Raw genomic sequence first — 11,089 nt, 5'->3', positions numbered from 1 at the left:
AACGTGAGTCTCCTATTGCCGGTAGGTCCACGTCGCGGCTTCATTAGACGAAGATTGACAAGAGATTGTTCTTACATTGCATTACTTGAACGGGTGTTTCTAGATCTAAAGAGAGTTATGATAGACAATATTCGTTATTCAAAAGTATTAATTTCTAATATAGAATTATTATATTTAAATAATTTGTGACAAATTACCCTAATTAGGTATAAACGGTAATCATTCAATGTCAATATTTATTTCAACAGCTTCAACTTTAAATGTAATTTAAATCTTGATAGAGGTTTTAGTGTTATTTTTAGTATTATTAGGTTAATTTTGTTTTATAGGCTGTGTTTATTTTTAAGATAATAAAATATTTTGCCATCGTGTAATCTATCAGTAATTTGTTATAATAGGCATAAATAAAAATTTTGATTAATTCTGGACAGTTGTTTTCATAAAACCATAAGCTACTCGTTACAAATTCCTTGTGTGACTTCTGGTATATAAGAGTGTTATACCAACGATTGTTCCAGCATAAGCTCTGAATTTTACTCCTAATTTACTATAAATATCCATTAAAAATTTATACGTTATTAACCCGGCAGTGGTCGCTGTGGGTCATAGTGACCCGCACGTGACTTTTGTCATCTATCCTGACTATACAAAAATATTAATTTTTCCGGCCTTTCGCATACCTTCCTGCCTCCCCACCCACTATAACTCAGGACAGTTTTGTTCAGTTTATGCGAGACTGGTGTCCGGGATAGACACGTGTGGGTCACCGTGACCCGCAGCGACCGTTTTCATTGTCAAAGTGTCTTACATCAAATTATTTTTTTGAACAGTGTTTTTTTAGCGTTTATGGTGTTTTTATTAACATTTATAGCATATAATTTTTTATTCTATGTTATTGTTCAAAAACTAAGTGAAATGGCTGAAGGTTCAAGTACAAGTGCTCCCTTTAGAGCGGCAGAGCGTGTAGTGTTGGATGAAAACAGAATTCTCCAGGCCCTGCAAGAAGATGTTGAATCCGATGTTGAAACTGGAGCTGAAACTGATGTTGGAAGTGACGTAGATGAAATAGAAGAAAGAGAGGACGATGCCTGCAGAAATTCAGATACAGAGCAGAGTGACGAAGATTCGAAAAAATGACGGACCTGTGTCGGATGATGAAATTCCTCTTGCGTATAGAGGACATTACCTAGGATTACCTCATATTGTTTACTCATGTAATATAATTTATTATAATAACAAGTTAAAGAGAAAATCTTTAAACTTTAAGTTTTATGAAAAATGTAATTTAGTTTCAGGTCTCAACGAAGAGTGCGTCCCCGACTTGTTTTACTTCAACAATTTTTCTCAAGATAATATTTTAAGAATAGTGATAAGTTTTGATTATTTTAAGATGTAGTTATTATAAAATTAATTATATGCAATATTAGGTAAGGTTTAAATACTTCATAGTTGTTTTAATATTTTACTTAATAATTTTCTACTTAGGTTTTAGTTTTTATTTTATTAAATTTGACAGGAGAATTTACTAAAAATATTTCGAAATAATGTATGTGTTTTAAATTTTATTTAGGTATTTTGTATCTTATACCAATAAATACAATCATAAAAATTTAAATATTTTGTAACTAGATTTTTATACAGACATTAGAAAATTAGTCAACACAAACTGCTAAGATTTGTGACATACATTTCATAATTTTAAAACAACATGTAAATAAATTAAAAAAAATTCCGAAACATGTTAAATTCTATTGCCTAGCTCCAAAGTTAACATATATGTAATATTAATTAAATAAGTAATAGAGCTTTCAGATATAACAAGGTTCTAATTTGCGGGTCACCTAGACCCACAGCGACCGGATTCAGGTGCGACATAGGCGCGACCACTCCCGGGTTAAGAGAAATGTGGCGCTTTTGCAAAAGCGGATAGGTAATACTAACAGTTTAAAAAAACTATAGGGTAGTATTATTTAGATTAAATGTAAGCTACTTAAAATCATGTTGTTTTACATCCGTCTATCCCTCCGTTAGTGCGATAACGATCTATAGAAAGGGCCTTGTGTCTTGCAACCTGGTACATAGGTTCCTCTTGGTCCAAGGAAGGTTGATTTCGGGGTCAAAAGGTCATACGGAAGTCCGTATTCGTCAGCGCGATAACTCATTCGTTCTGTCCTTTCTGTATATGTCGGGTCCTTAAATACGCATACGTATCGAATTATTCATTGGTATGATGCTTTATTATTCGTATAGTACTATACTGTTTGCAGTTTTTTAAATTATAGTAATCATAATTAATTAGTATTCAAAAATAGGAGAATCGAGTGTTGACGCATGCAAGTGTTTTCCCTTTGCTTTTCTTAGACAAATCTTTGCACTTTAATATGAACGTAGGGATCTAGTGCTATGAATTAACTTTAGTACAATAAAATGTATTAATTCCTATTTTAATCCAAATAATTTTATGTATCAACAAATTTGTCAAGCAATCAAACATGTTTCAAGCGAGTAAACATTATTTCTTCCACGAAATAAACAACAAAATACGTTTAAAACTTGCAAATGTGCAAATTTTATATATAAATAGTTAAAAATAATGTAAACATGAAATATTTGCTATGGACTAAAAACTACAATCCTTAAAAACTAAAAGTATACAACTGTGTTAGTTGAAAAAGTAACACGTATGTTAAATTTTATGAGTTATCGTGCCAATATTTTTTAAATAACAGCTGTTTTAATATAATGTTTCTCTTCACTGAACTAGTAGTATTAAACCCAAGCAGTTTTTCAAGTTTTTAATTTACGAAATTCTCAAAAACCGTGTGTGTATGAATATGAATTATATCAATGTAATTTATTATAGGAAATGTAGGAATATAAATCTGGTATCACTTATCTGGTAACACTACGTTTCGAGATCTGCAATCTGATTTCTTCAGGTAGCTGATCTCTTCTCTGATATCAGATTTGCAGATCTCGAAACGTAGTGTTACTGATTTTGTTGTATCACTGATCGATGGCAAATGTCCCTCCGGAAAAATCCTTTTTCCATCACAATCCTTCCATCGTCAAAAACAAACTTCAAACAAAGTATCGTATCTAAATATCCCCAGCTTATATCTAAGGCCATGCAAGTTTTAGATTATATGTTCTATATATCGGTGTAACAGACAAACATTGGCGTTTTAATATACAGTAATGGGATTTCATGTTTAGTATCTCAGACTTTGGTTAGATCAAATAGCTGTTAGTATTTATTGTCCTAGTGGTACTCTATAAGAATACTTGAAGCATCATTAGAGTGACGAGTGTTGCTTCCATCAGTGGCCAGCCAGATCAGTTTCAGAAAGTAAAATCGGTAGTCCACGGCTATCGGCGTAGACTCATTGTCCTACCCTGTAGAAACGTGACGTCAGCCACTCTTCTCAAATTTAGGCGTGGACCTACAGTCCTACCAATCCCCGTCGCCCAAATACATAACTAAGCGAATGCGTTCAGTGGGGCTTACACTTACAGTTCCATTTTTTTTTCTGTACAGTAGTGACTAAGTTTGCTTGGAAAACGTTAATTGAGCTCTTTTGCTCTTTTCACACTCCTATTCTGGAAATATGACTCGATCGTCAATTCAGTCAATTTTATTATTTCAGAATATATGTTTGCATTGAAGGGAATTGAAATTAAATTAAAATATTTACTATGCGAAGCAAACCACTTTTGGCATCGTCGAAAGAGTGAGATAGAATGTAAAGTGGAACTCAGCCTTTCTAATCAGTAGAAGTTCTAAATGTTGGAAACATCTATGTGATTTATGGAATAGCTTTTTGTTAATTTTAGGAAAAAAAATGGGGAATATTTTATTAACGTTGTATTAAAGATATAATATTTTTATTTTAATACTTCAATTAAGTGGAAATTAAAATAACGTTTTTATAACACATTTCAATTTTGAAATTGTGTTTTGAGAGCAAAATTATTATTTGAATGTCTAATTTAAGTGGTAGGATGTCAACTAAACACCAGGAAGAAGAAGACTTTCAAAATTCGACTTTTCTAATTGGTTTTTAAGTAACTCCAATTGTGTTTGCTTCTTATCGGGATCTTTTTGAATGTGTAGGTTTTAATTTGTTTTGTTTAAACTTGTAGCAACCCAGATATATAAATCTAATACAGTTCAAGAGTAAAATATGTTTAATTTCATACTGTACTTCTGTATGTCGTTTAATTAAAAGAATTACTAATTTATTGGTTTGGTAATTGAACGACAATTTCAAGGTAAGCTAATTTTGTATCTTTATTTTGTTCATAGCTACGACCAATTTCGGGTTCAGAAACCATTCTCTTTTAATATTCTCTTATTCACGTATCAAGTGGGATAATTTGAATCATATGGTGTTGATATTATTGTTACAAGCACAATACAAAACCCGGAAAGCGAAAGGTGAAGAACATCACAGCGATGGTCTTTCACTTTTCAGGGTTGAATTCGGATGAGGTCACGCGTGTTATATCCTTAGATTTACGGCAATAACATTTACACATACTAACTGTAATATAAGTCTTACCTAGACTGTTTTTCTTGGTACTAAGTTCATAAGAGTTATTATAAACCACAGTTGAGAAAGAGAGTCACATAAATATCCTTTTAGCCTTGTTAATATATGTTAGAAACTTGATACATTCAAAATTGAAATGTAAATCATTGGAGGGAATGGAATACCACGTATCATTACTCTCAGTATAATTAAATATCTAGACCTTAATAACGTAGACTAAATATTTATAAATCTTTAGTATCAAGCAGGAGAATATACATTAAACCCCCTAAATATATAATATTTGTAAAAAATTGTTCACATTAAATATACACATTTTGTTGTTCAGAGCACATGATAAACATGAACATGAAGTTATTGAACATAACATAACTATTTATGTTGTTGTTGTTGTTATGTTGTTTTTTTATGTTTTTTTTTTTTTTTAATTTAACAATTTAAATTTTAAATAACTGTTCCAAATTTCAAGATGATTTGGATATCTCCAATTTTATGTATATAGTACATTTAGGTAATAAATTATCTAACTGTCAAAATCCCGGCTAAACGTGCTGGGATTAGTTCCTAACTGAGCCACCACGGAGCAACACCAAAATGAAGCAGTTATTTTTATGTTATTCCTTTAATTTTCAACCGATGTTAATTTTGAAAACTGATTTTTAAACTAGACGACCTTAGAATTTTTATTGAATGGAAGCAGAAATGTTATTTTTTTATAATAAGAAAATTACTGAATGGAACTTCATTATAAATTTGAAAATGAAAATGTGCAGGTGGTTATTCCATGGGCAATATTTTAAATTAATTTCAGAACTTTTTCTTTTAAAATCGGTTGAATAGTTCGGTCGAAATCCTTTTTCGACATTTCTGGTATTCATCTCGTCACCACCAGGCCGCCGCGCCGCAGCTCCGCCGTGCCTCCTGGCATCGGCAGTCCTCGCCTCTCGCTCAAAAATTTGCTCAAATCAGCAACTAACCATTGGACACATGTCGAAGAACCGAGACACTATCTAATTAATGTAATAAACGTATGCCACAATAATTTATTTTTTAAATACGGCGGTTGAAACATTGTACGCTAATTTTCAAATCAATTCTATTCCATTAGTAAAGTTCCTAAAAATGAAGTTATATTCCAGTACTATTCTAGCCCTTTGAGCGCCGGAGCATCGCTATTTGCGATCCCGCATTATATGAAAGAAATGCCAGAATCGCTATTTGCGACTTCTGCAGTAACGCTTATATTTTATATATTATTTATGTTAATTGGCTCTATGACTATATATACGCATTCCAAAGGCTTCAACGTAACTTTTGATGAAGGTTTTGTTGCCTTCTGGGTAGATTCTGATTTTTACGGCGGTTGTAAAAAGAGCGCATCAGACGAGTTTAGAATCGACAGCTACACGGATGAGCCGTCACATATTTTGTTTGCGCTAGTGTTTATTTTACAAATGATTGTAAATATTGAAAGTGTTTAAGTGTAAATGGGTTTGTAGTGTTAGTATTTTCATATTATTTCGTTTATGTATGTTGTTCTAATCTGTGTGTAAGTAGAACAATGACTTCACCGTGAGTTACGGTGACCGTAAGCAGCTAGTACTTTACTAAATACATTTGTATTGTTATTTTGTGTTTGTTTAGTGATATTTATAAACAATGAGCCGTAAAGAATTGCTGACAATGAAGACCTACCATTGAAAGCATTAGATTTAAGCATTAGCAGTGTAGACAATTCACAGGGTGTTAGGTTAGGTTATAAACTTTCTAGTTTTTTAGCGGTTCATATTTATTTTCCAAACTTTATTTATAAGTATAAACAAGTTTTTATGTCTTTTTGTAAAGAATTAGCATAACTGAAAGTGAAAAATTAAAATATTTCAACAACACTACGCTGTAACAAAATAAAAAACAAAATGTTTTTGCTCATAACGTTTTTGTTAATGTTTTTTTATGGCATAAGACGTTAAATAACTAATCAATGTATTATATTTACAAATAAAATATATTTATCTACAAAAAAAAAAAAAAAAAAAAAAAAAAAACAAAAACCCATTATACGAATAAATGATTTTTTTATGAATTTTTAACCAGAACCTTGCAAAATCCAGGCATTTTCGCTTGGCATTTTATGCATACCATATAGCAAACACTCAAAGGGGTAGTTATAGTATAAAATGTTAGTTAGGCTACCAGCTTCTAATGCCATCGTCCTCCGCCTCCGGTCCTCTCGGTAGCAAATGTATAACCCAACATATTGTTAGTCATAAACAGAAAATAAATAAAATTGAGTGTTTTTCGTTTCTAGTTTTTTTTTCGTAGTAACGGTGTTTATGCTCAAATAACGGATTAACGGTTTTGTTAAATAAAACGTTGTCTAAATTTATTTGACGTATCGTAATAAATAGCTTTTGGGAATTCTATTCTGACACAATATTTCATTCATAGCGCCAAACTATTTCAATTTCAGTTATATATAAAAGACTCCCGGGACTCGGCAGGCACGGCGCGCCTAATTTATCTAACCATTTTATGCCTGGCAAGAGGCAAATACCGGAATTAATGAAGAAAAAAGGATTCGGTAGAACTATTCAACCGATTTTAAAAAGAAAATGTACAAAACATTATTTCCCTAAAATGGCTACCTGCAAATTTTTATTTTAAAATGTAAATAGAAGTTCTGTACAGTAATTTTGTTATTACAAAGAAAATAATGTTTCTGTTTCTATACATCAAATTCTATGATTGTTTAGTTTACAAATGAGTTTTTAAAGTTGAAATCAGTTAAAACTAAAAGAAAATTAGAAAAATAATTTTAGCCACAGAGGTGCTGCCATCCATCGGATAAATTTCGTAACATTTTCCGGTACGTTTATCCTTTTGGTAAACATGGATTTTAATGTGCCTTTGTACAGTAACACGGGTCATTGATGAATACTATAAATACTGCCATAATATATTCACTTATTAAGTCATACGTGATATTTGTGATATAAAGTTTGTTCACTGAGACAGGAATGTAGACGTCCTGCGCCAAGTCGAGCCTAACACTTCATTGTTTGGCTTACGTGGCGATGAGATGACGTGTGTTGTATGTTTAGGCCGGTCATCATATCCACATCTGGAATTGCCTCATCAATCACAGGATGTGATCGTGATCCTCTTGTAACAAACTCTCACATTTACTGTCGGTTCCGTCGCCCGCCATGCCCGTACTGTTTACAACTGCTACATAAAAATTATGGTCAGTGCTTAAAGAATGCACCGTTATTTAAACTTTTATTTCTTTGCGAACACCGAATTACTTTTACATTTAATTTCATGCAGGCCTTTAACATACAATGCGTTGCAATAGCAAGTTTATTAAGAGTGGAAGTTACTAAAAAATTATATTGTTGTTGGTTGTATTTTTAAATATAGGGAAATGAGTATACATAGAGGGTTCGTCATTCTAAATTGTTTACCTTATTTATGATATTCATACAGCTTCGGGTATTCTCACTGATAGATGACGACCATGTGTGTCTGTTCCTTAAACGAGACAAGGGGTTTCTTCACTGGACTTGGGTGAGGCTAATGTGCTAATCAATATTGAGTTGTACGAAAATCTACTCAAATGCTGTAGTTCAAAGTTATTAATTAGATAAACATGTTGTTTTAGGTGGTGTAGCCTATCATAAATCATATGTATCGAGCTATTTTAGTTCTTCTGAAAAGGAAATCTCGAGTTTCATTGACCCGATCTTGGTAATTAACGCGTCATTTGTAAGCTCTTAGGGGATTAGGGCATTCCACCTGGGAGGATTTTCGAACAGGTTTGAAATTAAATGTAAGCCCAAATCATCCTTCACTTTTAAGATCTTAAATATTATATACATATATTTAATATTATATATGAGTATTTGATGTACAACACAATCCAGTTTCACCGAATGATGACAGCTGATGCGTAATTAGGGAGTTATAGGTGCGGTATTTGCAATAATTTATAAAAATGTTTAGATATTTTCCATATTTTAGAGTGAAAAATACACTTCTTAATGAATGCGTAAGCGACAGTTTAAACTTTTATACCAAACTAAGTTTTGGTTGAGCTAATCAGTTTTTAAAGGATCAGGTTTTTAGTTGTTTCGGGGTATTTGTACAATGTTAAAACAACTTCCATATCGAATTTACAAAGTATATAATCTAAGTTCTTTCTAGCATACGTACTTCTCTTGGTTTCCTTAATTTGTATGAAATGCATACCAGCATTTCTGTAACAGTTTTATAATATAATTCTACTTGAATGTATGTGTAGTGAAATTTAGATTTTTGTAGAGATTTTGTGAATTCATCAACATTGGACTCAGTTGCTAGCGATTTCATTTAAGAATTTCACGGGTTTGAAAAAACTTACCATGATTATTTTACAAAACGATCTGAAACATTTTCAAAACTAGCATCCTTTTTAGATGGAAATTTAAAATTCAATTAAAAGTGCAGTAATGCTAAATAGTTAATAATGCAATATTATAGTCTATCTCAATTTTAAAAACTATAATAAATGAAATTTATTCAAATATATGTTTAAACTCCGCGATAGAAAATGTTCTTAACCATCTTTTTATCTAATCCATTGTTAGTGAAATATTTGCTAGTAAAGAGTTTGAAACCCCGTATTAACGAGACCAATTGCTAACTGTATCATAATTGTGTTTTTAATAATCAACGAGACATTTGGATGAAAAAAAAAATTAGCAAAATGTTTTTATACGTTGTTTTATGTAACTTCACACTGTTATGATTGAATTATCATGAGATTATATTTGAATTAACCATTGAAGATATAATATGTGAAGGGTTTAAGTAATTGTGCAGTAGGTAGATTAAGGAATTGTTCGTAAAGTTTAACCATTTCAGAACGAAAGGAGTAATTGAATTGAAAAAGAGAGATCAAGATAGACTCAAGGACAGCGTGGAAGACTACAACTGTTGTGGTGGAGTCCAAAGACGTAATCATCTCGTAATCTATGTTAGAAGATCTGTTCGTCGCGACCGCGTCAGTGCGGGTGGCCCGGGCTTGCGCTATTAGAGGGGCAACTGTAATAGCAGCTCTACCGTATGTAGTATTACACTATTTGGCCTTAGTCTGCTACAAAAAACATTTATTAAATCTGTTATAAACATATTTTAACCCAAATTTTGTCCATCGATAACATGGTCACCCAACTTGTGTCTAAATATATAACCAAATTAATGATGTGGTACGCACGACAAAGAAGTGAAAATCTAAAGGCATGAAATAAGTTAGGAAAAGGGAGTTGCTCGTATTAATAACAAATCCATTACAATACCTACATTGTGTATTGCTTGTCCATGAGATAATTTAGAGTAACATTCTACAAAATATGTATAATAGCTTATAAGAGGGTTTAAACTATTAACAGTTTAGATGTTTATGGTAACGAGTTCAGTGATATTTACAGAAGTTAATAATGAAATGTAACCTATGTGAGAGTCTCGGACTTGGCTTGTTTGTAATTAAGCCTCTATGATGTCAATAAAGAACAATCAGAGGGTAAAAACGGGTTGCATTTGTGAGCTTACATTGAATGTACATTGTAAGGTACATCTTATTCGACAGTGTGTACGATTGCCAAATATGGTGATGTAAATGGCTAAGAACAGTTCTGATTCTTACTAACACATATGGAAGCGTGGGTGTGAATTAAACACTAACAGTAGATTGTTCATGTGGCGTATCAGTAAGACGTGGAAGATTATTAGGAAAATGTAGAGAAATCATGCTACTGTTGAATCAGCTTACCTGCCATATGACTACACTTGCAACCAATATGGGACCGGTCGCATACGTGACTCAACCATGTCCCACGCGTTGTTCACGGTACTAATAAGTGATATCTGTCACTGCTAGTTTTGTTCAGTACTTGGTCAGTCTAAGTCCTTATAGCAGTATGATCCCTTCTAAGTTGTTTTTTGTTAGGTATTATCAATAACAGTTTCATTGTATTGTTTGGAATTTTCTAGAAATCTGGGATCATGTCTTAGGCATTAAAGGACATTCATTCCAATAAATAATTTCAATTTATTCATAGCGTTTTATTCCTTACAAATCCATATTTTCTTACTATATGGGACTTATGGACACTTGACAATGATTTCTACTACAATGGCATATTTAGAGTCATTTTAAATATTTTACGCATTACAGTTCTTGACAAAAATTCCCTAACAAGTTTATATAGCTACCAACGGTGTTTCCGATTATTTCACTTGAGATAGGGATTTTTTTTAATGGACTGGACAGAAAAAAATCAACAAAACCAGTCTAACCTAAAATGGAAGATCTGGCTTAGCCCATAATTGTAGCATTAGCATTCATGAAGATCTCTCCTTATCAAAACACCACAAATATGTAAATAACTTATTCCTTTCAAATTAATGTTCCTCATTTATTTACTTATGAAATTATGTATTGTTACATGTTATGTTTTAAAGGCAATACCAAATTGGAAAACCTCAGTAATAACTTA

At 32.1% G+C, this 11,089-nt stretch overlaps 1 protein-coding gene across 2 annotated transcripts in view; it reads left to right on the top strand.

The window, feature by feature from the left end:
• Nucleotides 1-11,089, top strand: part of LOC124357286 (Golgi-associated PDZ and coiled-coil motif-containing protein-like) — an 81,313-nt gene that overhangs the window by 46,502 nt on the left and 23,722 nt on the right. The gene's annotated exons all lie outside the window — the stretch shown is intronic.

Source organism: Homalodisca vitripennis, chromosome 3 (assembly GCF_021130785.1).
Source record: "Homalodisca vitripennis isolate AUS2020 chromosome 3, UT_GWSS_2.1, whole genome shotgun sequence".
NCBI lineage: Eukaryota > Metazoa > Arthropoda > Insecta > Hemiptera > Cicadellidae > Homalodisca > Homalodisca vitripennis.
This window is presented reverse-complemented; position numbering and strand designations above follow the sequence as displayed.